This window comes from Phoca vitulina, unplaced genomic scaffold (genome assembly GCF_004348235.1).
Source record: "Phoca vitulina isolate PV1807 unplaced genomic scaffold, GSC_HSeal_1.0 scaffold30, whole genome shotgun sequence".
NCBI classification, from domain to species: domain Eukaryota; kingdom Metazoa; phylum Chordata; class Mammalia; order Carnivora; family Phocidae; genus Phoca; species Phoca vitulina.
The window spans coordinates 8,926,392-8,942,981 of NW_022589733.1; the positions used below are offsets into that span (position 1 = coordinate 8,926,392).

The 16,590-nt window shown below is 52.6% G+C and overlaps 1 protein-coding gene and 1 non-coding gene across 3 annotated transcripts in view; both read left to right on the top strand.

The window, feature by feature from the left end:
- Positions 1-16,590, top strand: part of GNAO1 (G protein subunit alpha o1) — a 169,180-nt gene that overhangs the window by 117,140 nt on the left and 35,450 nt on the right. The window lies entirely within an intron of this gene.
- LOC116644784 lies at positions 9,173-9,280 on the top strand. The gene has a single exon (XR_004301820.1). It is a non-coding gene; the product is annotated as a U6 spliceosomal RNA (small nuclear RNA).

A 16,590-nucleotide genomic window follows, 5' to 3' on the forward strand; every position in this document is an offset into this window, starting at 1 on the left:
AACTTTCGAAAAGCAGAGGATCCCTATGTTCCAAGCCAGACTTAAAGAGGAATATCAGAGGGTTTGGAATTGAGATAAAAGAACAAACCCCTTCACCCTGCAAACAGCCCTGGCCTGGGCATGACTCAGTTGCAGAATTTCTCTGAGCACCCGTCTCGGACTGGCTGAGAGTTGGTGCATGTGCATTCCACCCAGATGTGGCTGTGTCACTGTCCAGCTGACAGAGGGAGGCCCCCGTGGAGGACGCTGCCCCCCTCTGCTGGAGTAGGGCCAGAACACTTGCCTGCAGTTGGTCGCATCCAGGACAGGCAGGGGTCACCGGCACCATATTTCCATTCGTACCTGTGGTATGTTGGCGCCTCTCGTGACCAGTCTGCCCCGTAACCTCGCTTCCCCACATTTCCTGTTGAGGTGAGCAGGCTCTGGGTGGTCCTTTCTGTGCTTTCTTGCCCCACCTTCAGCTCCTTCTTGTGCTGCTGGGCCTCCTGAGGATGGGGGGGAGGCACCTGGTATCCATCTCAGCTTACGGCCTAGAATTCATTCGTTCCACAAGTAGCACCTTGTGAATGAACCAAATGGGCAACAGAGCAGATGCAGGCCCTACCCTCATGGATCTCACCATCTTTCTAGGAAGAGAAAGAGTCACTGAGGAAACAAACATATATAATTACATGTTGTGATAAGTACTAGTCAAGAAAAGAAGGCTGGCAAGGGAACAGCAAGGAACACCTGCTTTAGACGGGGAGGGGCATGGTCAGGAAGAGCTTTCTCTAAGAGTTTTATTTAAACTGAGATTGGAAGAAGAAATAAGAAGGAGCCAGTCTTGCAGACTTGAGGTAGTAGGAGGAGCCATGCAAAGGCCCTGAGGTGGAAATGAACTTGCATGTGTGTTGCAAAGCCTAGAAAGGGGGCAGGGTGGCTGGCAGGTGGTTAAGTGAGGGCGAGGGTGCCTCAGAATGAGGTTCAAGGGGAAGCGGGACCCAGACCTTGCACTGTTTTGTGGGTAGAGTTTGGAATGATGGAGAGAGAAGCCCCGCTCCCAGCCCGAAGGAGAGCCCAATCTTGGGAGCTGTGTTAATTTGCTAGGGCTGCATCAACAAGGTACCATAAGAACCATAAGTACCATGGGTGGCATGAAAAACAGGACTTTATTTGGAGGCTAGAAATCTGAGATTGAGGTGTCATCAGAGTTGGTTTCCTCTGAGTCCCCTCTCCCTGGCTTGTAGATGTCCATCTTCTCCCTGTGTCCCCTCTGTGTGTGTCCTAATCTCCTCCTAAGGATGCCAGCCATAATAGATTAGGGCCTAATCTGAAGACCTCACTGTAACTTAATTACCCATGTAAAGACCCTCCCTCCACGTACAGTCACATTCTGAGGTATTAGGTGGTTAGGGCTTCAATATGTGAATCTGGGGGGGACACAATTCAGCCCATAATGGGAGCCTTCCCTGACATACTCCCCTAGAGTAGGCTGGGGTTGTGGATCAGCCGTTGTAAAATGCCTCGGGAGCCCAGAGGAGACCCATCCTAAGCAGCCTGCCCTCTCTTTGTCGAAGGAGATGATTAGCATGTTCAGGGGCGTCAAAGACTTAATGGCACCAAACTGAAACTTTTTTACCCATGATTAGTCAGAATGCTTGAAAGAGAATTGGAAACTTCCCAGCTGTAATTCAGTGGTATTAATACAGGGTCCCCAGTGGCCCCGGACTTTGGGGACCTCCTTCAAGCCCGCCCGCCGGGCAAGGCAGCCAGCAGAGTCTCGGCAGGAAAGCGAGTGACAGGCTGAGTGAGGAAGGGGCTGCGCCCCCGGGTGAGTGGCCGGGTGAACGCTGACTGGGGACAGTGCTGGCCAAGCCAGCCAGCCTCCGCAGTGTTCCCTCCCGACCCCTAGCAGAGCCCCTTGCCAGGGAGAGAGGTCCGGAAGGTGTTGTGTTGCATTAAACGGAGGCAGAACCCTCAGCAGACATCCTAGGAGAGCTCCCAGATCAGTGTTTTCAGCCTCCCGGGGAGGCAGGGAGGCAGCTGACCCCAATGGCTGGAAGATGGAGGTGTATGCAGACCGGCAGATCAGCCTCACATTGCCCCTGCCCCCCCCCTTATGCTGAAGGTAAAAATAACTACAAGGGGAGAAATGTCCTAGAGAAATTACCTTGAAATTCGGAAAACATGAAGCCTGGCTCCATCTAATTAAGATGACATTTTGCAAAGGGGGGGTCAGGGAGAGGCCTGGTGGCATTTTAAATTGCAAGCTGATTGTGCAGCCTCTCTAATTTTGGTTCTGAACAAAGTTTCCAATTGGAACAGAGGACCGACTTCAAAAGCATCGCCTACCGCTGGCCAGGCAAAGGGAGTGAAAAGAGCAGCATGGGGCCTCTGGGCACAATGTGGCTGGGACTGGAGCAAAAGCTTGGGGCCGCAGGGGGCCCCAGCCCTCGGGAGCCTGCTGTGCCTTTTAGGGGATCAGTGGACCCGCTCCTGGGAGGAGAGCTAATTGAAGCAATGGCCTTGCCCTTGAAGAATGAGCTTTTGTCCAGCCTGGGCCATCTTGGGGGCACTTACTGGGCAGAGCTCTGGCCTGGGCTGGCTGTAGACATCGCCCCACCCCAGTCTCCCCCTGTGCTATAGAAACAGGCCTGGTTCTTGTGTAATAGCCCCCAGCATCTTCTTGGGGAGGGGCCACTCCCTCCTGGGGAGTCCTCCCTGCCGCCGCCTCTAAGGCCCAAAAGGTGGAGAAGGCCCGCCCCCCTTCCCTCCCAGACTCCTGGAAGAGGCAACCCCTGTCCCTTTCAACTTGGAAGGTGGAGGATGGGCCTCCGAGTGGGAGGTACAGGGGCCAGCTGGCCCAGGGAGCCACCCAAAGCGCAAGATACTGTTCTGCTCTCTGGATCTGTCCACCCCAGGTGTGATGAGCCAGCTTCCCTCAGAAGCTCCTTCGTGTCCCTCTTTTTGTGCACCCTATATTAGCTCACAAAGACGGCTTGACCAGGCCAACTTTCGTTCCTGCAACTACTACTCATACTACCGATGCTGATCACGCACGCACGCACGCCCGCGCCCGCACTGCATACTTTAAGCAGTGCACAGTTCAGAGAGCACGTTCATCCAGACCCTGGCTTCTCACTCACCCTGGGACAAGAACACGGCGTGGAGAATGCCACCATTTATGGTTGAGGAAACTAAGTCACAGAGTTGAAATGCTGTGCCCTTGGAGGCCAGACCCTGGCATTTCCCACAAATCCAGGGGCCTCATGTCACTCCCTCCCACTTGCTTCCCCTGACTTGCCCCCCACCCTCCTGGTGACCCACCGAGGTCTCTGTGCCATTCATTCCCTCCGCTGTCCTTGTCCCTGTCTGCAAAGGTCGTTACCCAATTCCTCTGAAGGGAGGGCGGCAGGGTGGTGAGGTGGCTGAGAAGCATGGGGTAACAGAATGGGTGGCCTCGGTTCCAAATTATGGGAGCCATTGAGGGCTGGGGTGTGAATTAAGTGCTTTCTTGACAAATTAAAGGGACAGAGCCTGGAGGCCAGGAGACTGGTTGGGCTAGACCCCTGCTGTCATCCCTGGAGGAGAGGCAAAAGTGACCTTGCAGGGAGATGGAAGGGGTCAGAGTTTAGACCTTTCTGGGGGCAAATGACAGTTCTTGGGAATCAGACTGGCTAGAGGGACAGAGGAAGGGAAGAGAGTGGAGCTGGCCTCGGGGTCTCTGGCTTGCGTGACCAGAAGCACAGAATTACCATTGCAGAGGGGCCATGTGTCCCCAAAGAGTGGTGCAGGCATTCCTGGGGGCACACATGACCTGGCCGTTCACACAGACCAACAGCATTTGTTGGAGGACTTTCATGTATTTCAGTGTATATTAGAAAAATTAGCGCACAGACCTCTGATTTCATGGATGTTACTGTTTAGGATAAGCTGATTATTTAAAATGAGTCCATTTGAGGTCATTTTTAAAAATTAAGGAAATAGCAGCGGTCATTTGCTGCTTTGGCGGCAATCCTTCCTTTGGGAAGGAAGGTGGTGCTGGAGACTGTGGCCCAGGAACCCAGGTGCAGGGGAGAGGGTGGGATTGACCAGGAACATGCCGAGCCTAGTGGAGGAGCCAGTAAACCAACCAGAGGTCAGGTGGGGTCACTCGGCAGCCCCCTGCACAGAGGAGGATCTGCTTAAATGTTGGGTGGAGGGACAGGGACCCACACGAGAGACAGCCTGCAGTGGACTGACGTGACCTGGAAGACAGCATCCTGGCCAGGAAGCAGCATCCACAGGGCCCAGCACCCCGAGAGAGGAGAAGTGAGCAGACAGCAGCGGGGGATGGGGAGGGCAGTGAAAACCCCCGCCGGAGGTGGGCAGGGAGGCGGCAGGACAAAAGGAAGAAGCAGGGAGGACAGTGGCTTGGGGGGTCATCGGTGTCGGGGATGGACTTAGGATGGGAGGCCAGAGCATGAGTGTAGGTGGAAGCCAAGGGGAGAAAGAAGGCCCCAGGGGAGGGATGGAGGGGGTGGGTGGCAGGGTGAGGATGGAGGGTCAACAGAGGTGGAGTCAGGACCAGACTGCCCATCCCCACCTTTTCAGAAGGCCAAGTCTTAACATGGAATGAAGCCCACAGTGGTTTTCCTTTGGGGGGTTTTGCTGAAGTTCATCTGGTGGCTGGGTGAGGGCTCAGAGGCTTGGGAGGGGGCAGTTCTGGATTTGGATTCAGTGGCTCCCAGGAAGGGGTTGTTCTCCCCCTCCCCAACCCAGTCCCTGTCGGCACACAGAGAGAAGGGTCCTACAGGCCCTGTTTGGAGGGCACCCACCTCACTGGAGGGCAAGTGCCCACTAGCCATAAGGCTGCTGGGGACAGGTGGGCAGGACAGGTGTCCCTCCCTCCTTCCTTCCGTCTTCCCTGCTGGCCTTGGTGCTGGGCACTTATCTTCGTGCTCCCTTTTCAGAGGACATTGGCAGCTAGGAGAGCGGAAGTATCCAAGACAACAAAGCTGCTTAGCAGGCCAGAGCCCCTGGTTCTCCTGCATCTGTGTCCTAGCAGTTTGGGGCAGTCCTCTCAACAAAGTTGAGGCCTCAAGTTGGCTGCTGGGGGTGGGGAGATGGGGGGGGTCGGTCAGGACAGATTCCCTGTTGCCGTCGCCCCACCCAAGTGAAGGAAGGCACAGGTGCCCCGTCCCTTCCAGTGAGAATATCACACACTCCTTGGGAACTGCAACCCCCAGGGGCCCATTCCCTCTTGGAACCAAAACCAGGGAACAAGGAGGCAGGCACCGACAGAGAAGGAAACGGGAAGTCTGTGGCCGAGGAAACCTGGAGCCTACGGTCTGCCCCCATCCTGTGCTGCCCCCAGCAAGCAAGTGTACACTCCCAGGAAGTCTGGGTGGTTCTCTAAGCCTCCCAGAACCCCAAGCCAAGGCCCTGCCGGTGGGAGAGGGTCAAAGCCAGGCAGAATGGGGAGGATGTTCCCAGCCCATCGCCCAGGGGCTGGAGCCGGATTCATTGCTCCTGGGCATGCTCCTTCAGCTCCGCCCCGTGCCTGCCTATGCCGCTCGCCAAGGGAAGATGCTTCCCAAGTGGAGGAAGTGGGCAGATTTTAGCTAGCATGATGGATGCACATGTTGATTTTTATCTCAGTAGTTCTTAACTTTAATGCATATTAGAAAAAGATAAAAACTGGGGTGCGTGGGTGGCTCAGTCAGTTAAGTGTCCGACTCTTGATTTCGGCTCAGGTCATGATCTCAGGGTCGTGAGATGGAGCCCTGCGTCGGGCTGAGAGCTCAGAGCGGAGTCTATTTGAGATTCTCTCACTCTCTCTCTCCCTCTGCCTCTCCCATTGCTCGAGCGCCCGCACATGCACTCTGTCTCTCTATTTCTAAAATAAATAACCGATCAAATATCCTTTTGCATATATTATTGTTAGTGAAACTACATTTCCTTTCTCTTAAAATAAGTTTAAGTAGATGCAAGTCTAAAGAAAAACATGAAGTCAGTTGTGCACAGGTGGGTATCCAAAGCCAGCCGAATTTCAGCATCATTTTTTGAGCCCCTGCTTTGCACCCTGCAGCATTCTGCAGATTCAGCGGTGAACAAAAGTCATGCCTGTGGCAGGCATGTGAGTGGCTGAGACAGGAGGTGCTGCCGTGGGGCCCCCTTTCCTGTTCGCAGGGGAGTGGAGCGGGATCACAGATTCTTTGCTATTCCAGAAAACTGGCCTCTACCTTTCTCGGGCTTACTGAGAGGGCAGTCTGTTTCCTGTCCAGGAAGCAGGAGAGGAGGAACCCTAGCAGGACACGGACAGGGGCACCCCTCGCTACTGCCATGAATGTCGCCGGCGTTTCCTGGCTCAAACGCAACAGAAGGTTCTTTCCTGCCCATCTGATAGTCTAGGACAGGTGCTCTGGGTGGGTGGCTCTCCTCCACACGGTGATTCATGGGCCAGCTCCTTCCATCTTATGGCACCGCCACCGCCCAGGACTCTGTCATCACATGCATTCAGGGGACACACTTATATCTTAGGAGCCTTGGCCCACAAGCGGCGCACTTCACATTCATACTCCATCAGTTCCAGCTCAGTTACAAGGCAGGTGGTGGCCTGCGGAAGGGTCTCTAAGCCAGAGGCCACGAGAGGGCTGAAACTAAGCCTGCCTTCCCCTTGCCAGGTTGTGTAGCCCGGAGGAAAGACTCCTTTTTCCTAACCCCAACAAAGATGCTGTGGGGCTGGCTTCTCCCTGGCTGGGACCAGGGCAGAGGACGTGGGAAAGGAGAGAGGAGACAGAAGGACAGAGTAAAGCAAGAAAGGCCTTGGAGGGGAGAGGAACCTGAGCCCAGGGGATACCAGGTGGCTTCCCTTGTGGTCCTGCAGTTTCAGACAGTGAGGGCTGGCCTGAGCCCCTGCACACCTTGGCCCACCTCTCTCCTCAGTGAGCCCCGTGCAGCAGAGTTGAGCCTCAGGCACTGAGGCCCCTGACCACCCTCCCATGCCCAGGTCTGTGCAGCTAGGGCCTTGTCCTTACCCCATGCCCTTGATCACCCAGGGTCAATGTCAGGGAGATGAGGATGGTGGGGTCTAAGTGGGGAGGGGAGGCATGTACCCTGGTCCCAGGCCTTGGAGAGAGCCGCTGAGGTGGTTGCACCCAGGCCGGAGCAGCTCCCATCCCCCTGGGCCTGAGCTGCCTGCAGACCCCAGGGGCTGCAGCTCTCCATCCTCCCCCCACTGCTGACCTCACGTGAGAGACGGGCCCCCAGAGGCTTCACCCAATTCCCAGCCTCCCCCTGCCCTGTGTTCCTGTCTCGTGGCCAGGCACTGGGGGCCAGCGGAGCCAGCATCCAGCCTGGTCCCTCCATGCCTTCTGCCTCCTGTTGCCCCCAGGGTGGCCCACTGGCACTCTGCCTGGCCCAGCTGGGGTACAGCCACGGCTGCCACTCTGCCTCGCCAGTGTTTTGGTTGACAAGACTATTTGTCACCCTTGTTTTTTCACACCTGTCGCCATCCCACCTGCCTCATGTGTAAACAGCACCAGCATCGACACACTAACACTGGGTCCCCAGAGCGGGCACCAGCTGGGAGCACCATCCCCTTAGCCGCAGGGCTCAGGGAAGCCAGGGGTGGCAGGCGGAGAGTGTCCCAGGTACCAGCTTTCCCAGACCTCGCCCTCAAGGAGAAACTGGAAGACCAGGGCTCTGGCCTGGCGCCGCCCCCAGGCTTGCTGGGTGACCTTGGACAAGGTCCCACCTGCTTTACACAGGCCTCGGTTTTCCCCTCAGAGCATGAGGTGGGAAGCAGTGCTGTGTGAGCTCTGGGGCCAGACAGCTGGCGTTCAAATCCCCGCTGGACCACCTACTAGCTGAGTGACCTTGGGCCAGCCTCACAAGCCATCCGACCTCTGGTTTCTCTCTTCATAAAAGAGTGAAATGGTAATACTTACAAACGTTCATGAACTAAAGTCCACAGGAAGTGCTCGCCAAATACAGGCTCCCGTGACTCTGTCTTAGGGCCCCTCCTTGGCAGCCAGAGTTCTGAACAGGCGTGTCCATGCGTTGTCTGTGTGGGGTCTGTGTTCCCAGCTCCAAGGCTCACAGTGGCCACAGTAGAAGCCTGGACTTGCTGATCCTCTGGACCCGGTTGGTTTGGCCTGCCCTGGGCCCTCACCCCAGAGGCTCCTCCTGAACCCCAACCCTGGCAGCCTTCCACCGGCAAAAACTTGCAATTCTGTTTTCTAACCGTCGGATGTTGGCTGTGGCTCTGTGTCCCACCTCTCAGCCCATGAGGGGTGTGAGTCAGCCACACTTCAGCAGGGGGAGCCCTCATCAGCTGGCCCTTACCTGTCTGGAGGGGGGCTGGGTCTTGAGAGACCATCTGCTCGCCTCCCCCCCAGGGGGAGGTGCATGCTACCGTTCTGTGCAATGAGACGGCGTGAGTGCGGAGAGGAGATGGTGAAGAGAGTCACCACATTGACTAACATGGCTTCACCACGTCGGAAAGTGATTCCTTCCTCTCTGTCAGCCTCAGAAGCTCAAGAAGAAAGTCTCAGGCTGGTGCTAGTATCTCCTTAACACCTGTGAATTCTCCCCCTTGTTAACAAAGAGAAAACGGCTTTAGGCCGAAAGCCTTCAGCAGGCAGCAGGATCCTGCTAGAATTTAACGTGTCTGCTTTCATTGTCATTATTCTTATGTGTATCTTCCATTTAGAATACTTCACGCAGGTTTTCCATTTACTGTAAGGATGTGAAGTTTATGAAGTACAAAGATGTGTCTAAGAAAATTAACAACTGGTAGTCATCAGGTGAAACAGGACTTTTGTTGAAGTTATAAAGATGCTAGGGGAGAATGTTTGAGAAAGAATGATCTGGTCTAGTGGTTCTCAAACTTTGTGGTTTGGGGCCCCGTTTAAACTCTTAAAAAATTATTGAGGACCCCAATTTTGTTTATGTATGTTACAGCTATCAATTTTTATTGCATTAGAAATTAAAACCAAGGGCGCCTGGGTGGCTCAGTCGGTTAAGCGACTGCTTTCGGCTCAGGTCATGATCCCAGGGTCCTGGGATCGAGTCCCACATCGGGCTCCCTGCTCTGCGGGGAGCCTGCTTCTCCCTCTCCCACTCTCCTTGCTTGTGTTGTCTCTCTCTGTCAAATAAATAAATAAAATCTTTAAAAAAAAAAAAAAAAAAAAAGAAATTAAAACCAAGAGTGCTCGCTTCAGCAGCGCCTATACTAAAAATTGGAACAATACAGAGAAGATTAGTATGCCCCCGGCACGAAGATGACACACAAATTTATGAAGCATTCCATATTTTATTTTCTGCTTCTATCTCATTTTTTTTTTCCCCTTTGGTGGGGGGTGTTCCTAGAACAGTGCCTGGCACATAATAGGTGCTCAATAAATATTTGTTGTTTGCTGAAAAAAAAAAAGAGAAATTAAAACCAAGAAAAATTTTAAATCTTCATTGATTTAAAAATAACGATGATAAACCAATTACACATTAGTATAAATAACATTTTCTGATTACTAAAAATGTTTCGGTAAGAAGAACGTCATTGTTTTACATTTTTGCAAATCTCTTTAATGGCTGGCTTAATAGAAGACAGTTTGGTTCTCATATATGCTTCTGCATTCAATCTGTCGTGATGTGTTGTTTTGGTTGAAGAAGAGGACTAAAATTTGGCCCCACATAAACACATAGTTGGAAAAGGAAGGAATGTTTTACTAGCCTTTTCAGATAATTCTTCTGTGAAACTCACCCAAACTGGACAAGTGGTGGTGGTTTCTTAAAGGATGGTTGCAATCTGAAACTATATCAGTGACCCTTTCCTGTGCTGTTACATTAAAATCCATCAGTCTCTTCAACAAATGGTGCTGGAACAACCGGGATATCACATGCAAAAAAAAAAAAAAATCTAGTTACAGGCTTTCCACTTTTCACAAAAATTAACTTGAAATGGATCACAGATAGATCTAAATGTAAAAAGCAAAACTGTAAAACTCCTCAAAGGGAATATAGGAGGAAATCAAGATGACCTTGGGTCTGACAATGACTTTTAGATACAACACCAAAGTCACGATCCATGAAAGAAGTAGTTAAACTGCTCTTCATAGAAATTTAAAACTGCTCTGTGAAGGCCACCATCAAGAGAAGAAGAAGAAAAGCCATGGGCCGGGACAAAATATTTGCTAAAAGCATGTTTAATAGAAGACTGGTGTCCAAAATATACAAAGAACTCTTAAAACTCAACAATAAGAAAACAACCCAACTTGAAAATGGGCCAAAGATCCTAACAGACACATCACGGAAGAAGATGTACAGATGGCAAAAAGCATATGGAATGATGCTCCACATCATATGTCATCAGGGAAATGCAAATTAAAACAACAAGGTACCACTACACACCTAGTAGAATGGCCAAAATCCGGAACACTGGCAACTCCAAGTACTGACAGGGACGTGGAGCGACAGGACTCTCCTCATTGCTGGCGAAAAGGCAAAATGGCGCCGTACTTGGGAAGACAGTTTGGCAGTTTCTTACAAAATGAAACATACTCCTACCACAGGATCCAGCTTTCAGGCTCTTCCATATTGACTCAAAAGATGTGAAAACTTTTGTCCCCACAAAAACCTGCACACAGGTGTTCATAGCAACTTTATTGATAATTGCAAAAACTTGGAAGCAACCAAGATATCCTTCAGTCGGTGAGTGGATAAGTAAACTGGTCCATGCACACAATGGAATACTATTCCACACTAAAAGGAAATGAGCTATCAAGCAATGAGAAGACATGGAGGAAACTTCAATGCATATTACTAGGTGAAAGAAGCCAATCTGAAAAGGCTGCATACTGTATAATTCCAACTGTGTGAATTTCTGGAAAAGGCAAAACAATGAGGACAGTAAAAAGATCAGAGTGGTTGCCAGGGGTGGGGTGAGGGGAAGGGATGAATAGGCAGAACATGGAGGATTTTTAGGGCAGTGGAAATACTCTGCACAATACCATAATTCTGGATACATGGCATTATAAATTTGTCCAAATCCATAGAATGTACGACACCAAGACTGAACCCTGAGGTTAACTATAGACTTTGGGTGATTATGATGTGTTCATGTAGGGTCATCCTTGGCAACAAATGGACCACTCTGGTGAGGGATGTGGATAGTGGAGGAGGCTGTCCACGGATGCAGGCAGGGGTTATATGGGAAATTTCTACCTTCCTCTCGATTTTGTTGTAAACCTAAAACTACTCTTAAAAAAATCAAGTCTCTTGAAAACATCCACTGATCTACTTTGCTCTTTGAATGGGTCTCTTAACCATGCATGATTTTTAACACCATTTTGGTCATTTGGAAAATATTAGTTCAGAGTTACACGGATCTTCCAAATGTTGACATGTTTCAGCATACAGTATTAAAAACTCACATTTGATAACGTCGATACCGATCTCATCAGAAGAGTCTTTAGGTAATGGGAAGCTGTCAAGTTCATGATGGTAAACACAAGTTTCCAAAATTTTTTCACTTGAAAGCTGGAATTTTTTTTTATTTTGGTGATAGATATGTTCGTTGTTTTCCTTGAAATGATGGGCTCGCTTGGTTCGTTTTTAGAAAATGTCTTCCAGAGACCAAATCTGAATTACCATTGTCTCTCTGTCAGGCATTCTTTTAAGTAAAAGTGGTGTCCCATGAATAAAGGGACTATTTTCGCTGGCAGCTCAGTCTTACAAGTGCCTTTCCTCCAGAAAACCATCATCCTTCGGTTTGCAGAAGTGTTTTATGCATACTTCCCATTTCATCGCACAGAATATGAAAAAAATGGGTACTCGGGGTAGAGATTGTTTTTTAATTTGTGGTTTTTACTACTTCATCGAGGGCATTCTTAAGTAAAAGTGGCATCTTCTGTGACCCACCGTGTGGATGCAGTCTGGTGGTCCTGTTTCTCCCGTTAGCTCAGGGGCTAGCTTTTTACCTCCTATGGCTTTTGCACCATCAGTACAAGCAGGTAACACTGTTAGAAAGGGAAAAAATAGCATCTTAGTATTGTCCCGAACACAGTTTTGATCTTGTGGACCCCCTGCAAGGACCTCAGAGACCCCCAGGGGTGCAGACCACACTTTGAGAACCACTGGTGTAGCCAATCCCTTCCTCGTGCGTGTGGGGACCCTCGGACCCTGAGGGAAGCTGAGGCTTGCCCAGGGTCCCCAAGCCAGTTGGAGGCAGGGCCAAGTCTTCTGACACCTGACGCACTGCTCCGGGCCATGTCCCTGAGATCCTGGAAGCAGGGTGACAGGCTCCTTTTTGAACCAAGGCAGTATCTGATCAAGCTAATGCTGACTGGATGCTTCCAGTGAGGGGACAAGGAGACAGGAAGGGGTATCAATGAATAAGCCTGGGGAGGGGCACCAGTCAGCCAAACCTGTCCTCTTCCACATTTACCTGCCTTCCCCTAACCCCTGCCATGTGTGTGGTGGTCCGACTTCCATCTTCCCTCTTCCATAATTTTGTTGCTAATATCTCCCAGCCGAGGCGGCTCTAATTAAACTCTTCACCATCGTCACTTCATGTTCTGAAGAGACAAGGTTGGCCATTATCACTTTTCTTTCCCTTTGACTGAGCTCTGTGTGGGTAATTTTATTCTGCCCTTGTTCGTTTCTTAGAAATTTAGCCTCTCCAATTTTAGTTCTTTTCTCCTATCTTAGAACATTGTGCTCAGGAGAAAGGCGGCAGAGGGCGAGGGTATCACAGATTTGGAAATTTCTGTCCCGTTCACCTTAAAGTTTATTTTTGACCGAACAGTGCCTGCGTGGTGGTTCAGCTGTCCCCCGCACCCCTGTCTAGGAGAGACACCCAGGAGGTAAAGACGGGCAGGTTCTGGACCCGCCCAGGGGAGAAAGACACCAAGAGAAAGTGGTTGACATGTCAGGCTGTCCTAAATTGGGTGATGGTGGGAGCTTTGGACAAGGGTGTGTCTCCACTTCATCCCTGGGGACCTGAGGTGATCAGAAGCCTTGGTGATGTAAACATACCATTGCCCCCCCCCGCCGCCGCCGCCGAGGGCCCCGGCAAGCCTCCATCCTGCATCCCCCGTCTCTGCCAGTCACCTGCATGGCCCACCCGTCTGTGCGCTGGCAGGCCTCTCCACAGGCCCTCACTCCATTCGGCACCAGCCTCGGCACCTCCCCCCTCGGAAGCTGTGGACTGACTACTGCCCTTCACCCTCCAGTCTCCCTCCGCAGCCTCGCACTGGACGCCCTGCCAGGGTGGCCTTGGGAGACAGACGAAACGAAGCCAGGAGGTGGGGATGGGCACTGAGAGCCCAGCGCACAAATGCGGGCGCTCCCTGGGGAGGGCTGGGAGCGGGGGAGGCAGAGGGAGAGAGAGTGTCCCAGGCCCCACACTCAGGGAGCATCAGCGTTTGCTCTGTGGGACTCCGACTATCAGAGCTGTCCCACCGTGGGACCGAGGCTGCCTTCAGCCCTCTCCGTGGAGGTGCACACATTCAAACTCAGCGGCCCGGGACCAAAGCCCCACCAAGATGCAGTCTGTGTGGGAGCCCCTTAGGCCACCTGTGCAGGCAAGGTAGCTATTCCTAGTTTATTTATTTATTTTTTAAAGATTTTATTTATTTATTTGGCAGAGACACAGTGAGAGAGGGAACACAAGCAGGGGGAGTGGGAGAGGGAAAAGCAGGCCTCCCTCGGAGCAGGGAGCCCAATGCAGGGCTCGATCCCAGGACCCTGAGATCATGACCTGAGCCGAAGGCAGACGCTTAACGACTGAGCCACCCAGGCGCCCCGCTATTCCTAGTTTAATGACTAAGGGTCACATGAACCTCCAAGCCCCACCATTGTCCTCAGGCCCTGCCGATGGCCGGAGGGGCACCTGACGCTCTCGAGGACCCTTCCATTAGGGTCTCTGCCCTTCCCCCTTTAATTCCCCCCTCAGGGAAGACCTGTCTCTGGACTGTGCCCTGCTTTCTGGGCATGGCTGACCCCTGACTGCCCGTCCCCCGGACACACCTCTCTCACATCCCCCCCACCTACACCAGTTTCTCCACCACGCCCAGCGCTCACTCAGTTTCTGCCTCCCAGGAGGCAGTTCGGCTGATGTGTCTGATGCCCCCACTGACTGCAGGCTTGGGTAGGCAGGGTCCAGGTCCTGCTGGCTGATGGGTCCCCAGCTCCCAGCCATGGGCTCAGCACGGGAAGACATCTGGCCAGCCGGTGGTGAAGGAACAGTCACTGGACTAGCTCTGGCTCCTTCTGCTTCCTTGGGGCCGGGGCCAGGAGTAGGACACCACGACCAATTGGAAGGGCTGGCAGATGGTTTCCGAGTGGGAACTTTTAGGTGTTGAGTGTTGGATCCAGTGAAGGGGTCTCAGAGGACTCAGGCCACAGTCTCCCCCATAAGCCCCAGTTCTTGAAGATAGATAGTGAGCCAGCAGAAAGAGCTGCTTCTAAATAATTGGAAGATCCAAGGGTTTTGAGGCTGGAAAGAGTGTGATCCTTCAGAAAACCCCAGCCTTCTCCACCTCCCCAGGAGGCAGCCTGGGCCCCAAACAGAGAAGGGTCTCAGAAGGGCTTAAGACAAATCCCTGAAGATTGCAGGCCGCCGACAAAGATGGGGCCCTGGGCAGAGGGAGGGTGAGCCAAGGGGGCAGTTCTCCCCTGCTGGGTTTGAGGCACCAGCTAACCGGCTGGGGAGATTCAGGCAGTGCGTTCTTTTTTGCCAAACGTGAAAGTTCTTAAGGCCGAGACTGTACTCATTAGTGGGTGTATGATGGATAAATGAGTAAATGGGTGGATGAATGGGTGGGTAGCTAGATAGATCAAGGAGGAGTGAAAGGAATGGGCATGCCAATGAGTAATTACGGGACAGACAGGTGCTGTTGTAGGATAGAAGGGAGGCAAAGGGACGGATGGGTGGGTGTGTAAGTGACTGGATGGATGGATGAACGAGGGTAGCTGATGGGTAGATGATGAAACGGATGGGTGGATGGCTGAGGGGGTGGAAGGATGATGTTTGATGGGTAGGCACCCTCGGTAGGTAGTATAGGGATGGATGGATGGATGGATGGGCAGATTTGATAGGAGGCAAGATTAGAAACTACCAAATCCTTGGTTCTGCTTCAGAATCTTTCTGGGGACCAGGAAGGTTCCCTTCCCTAGAGCAAATGGGTAGACCTATGACATCCCCCAGCTTCCCCCAACGACCCTGTGAACTGACAGCATGCTATAGGCACAGGCCTTGCTAAGACACTTAAGCCCAAGTAAGAAAGAGCCCCAAGGATATCTGGCCTTCAGCCATTAAATGCCCCACTGTCACCACTCACAAACACACCCCACAAATGGCCAAACTGCCCCTCGTGGGGCACCCCGTCCCTGAGGGGGACAGTAAGAGAGCCGTCCGCCAGCCCAGGGCCAGGAGGGCCAGCCCTTGCCAGGGGGTGAGTGCGCGGCCCCGCTCTCCTCTGCCCCCACGGTCCCGAGGCCCCGCCGCAGACAGGAAGGGAGGGCTCTCCCTTGGGTGTGTGTGAGAGAGAACACGACTGTCGTGCTTCCTCAGGGGTACAGGCCTGGGTGGGCCGGGAGGACAGCTACTGAGTGCCCGGCATGCCGCCCTGCCCCCCATTTTCCACCTGCTGGGATTGCAGTCGGAGGCCAGGCCTCCAGCGGCTGGGGTCTCTGTGCCTCTTCCCCTTGAGGAACAGGGGGCGCAGCCCCGCAGCCGGAGGAAGGCCCTGCCTGGCCCTGCCCTGCCTGGTCTGTGCTCAGGCTGTCTGCCGTGCTCCCACTCCCGTTGTCCTGTGTGCTCCTGCCCCCTGGCGGGGGCCAAGGTAACTGCAGCACACAGGGCGGGGCGGGGCGGGGCGGCGTCAGGTGGAGGCTTTCCCTGCAACTAGAGGACTGGGTGCGTGTGCGTGCACGCGCGTGTACACGCATGTGTTCACACTTCACTTAGCCTGGGAGATTAGAGATGGAGCAAAACTCTGAAAGATCCAAGGCAGCTCCTCAAATGGAAGGGGTGATTATTATAATTACTGTGATTATTGTTATCAAGATGATCATGCTTGCCTGAAAAGTCTTGTACAAAAGCAGGCTTATTTTATGTCAGCTTGTTGTTTGCGTCTGAGGGACTTCATCTTTGCTTATAATAACTAACATTTGCAGGGCTCTTTATGTTGCAAAGCTGCGTCACATCCCTAGCCTGTTTCATCTGCACAGGCAGCCCCGGGAGGTGGGAACTAATCAGGGAACAGAAGCTCAGAGAGGTGACGTGGGTTGTCCAAGGTCGCAGGGCGAGAAAGCTGCAAAGCCAGGATGTGAACCCGGGTCACCTGACCGAGGAATCCTGCTCACTTCCCCACCACATCCTTTGCATCTTATCTTTTGTGAGGGGAGAGGCTCTTTATTGTACCTGAGCTCCAAGCCTTTTTGCTGCTGTCTCTTGAAAAGTGCCCAGTGCCCTGAAGAGAAGGGAAAGGTTTGGAAGAACCAAGCATTCAACTGAAAGTGCAGGTAGCCATCCCGATTTCAGCTGATGAATACACCCGGACACTTCCAAGCTCCTGGCAGCGTCCGGCAGGTGAATCGAAGTGTGTGGTGTTGGTTCCAGCTGTC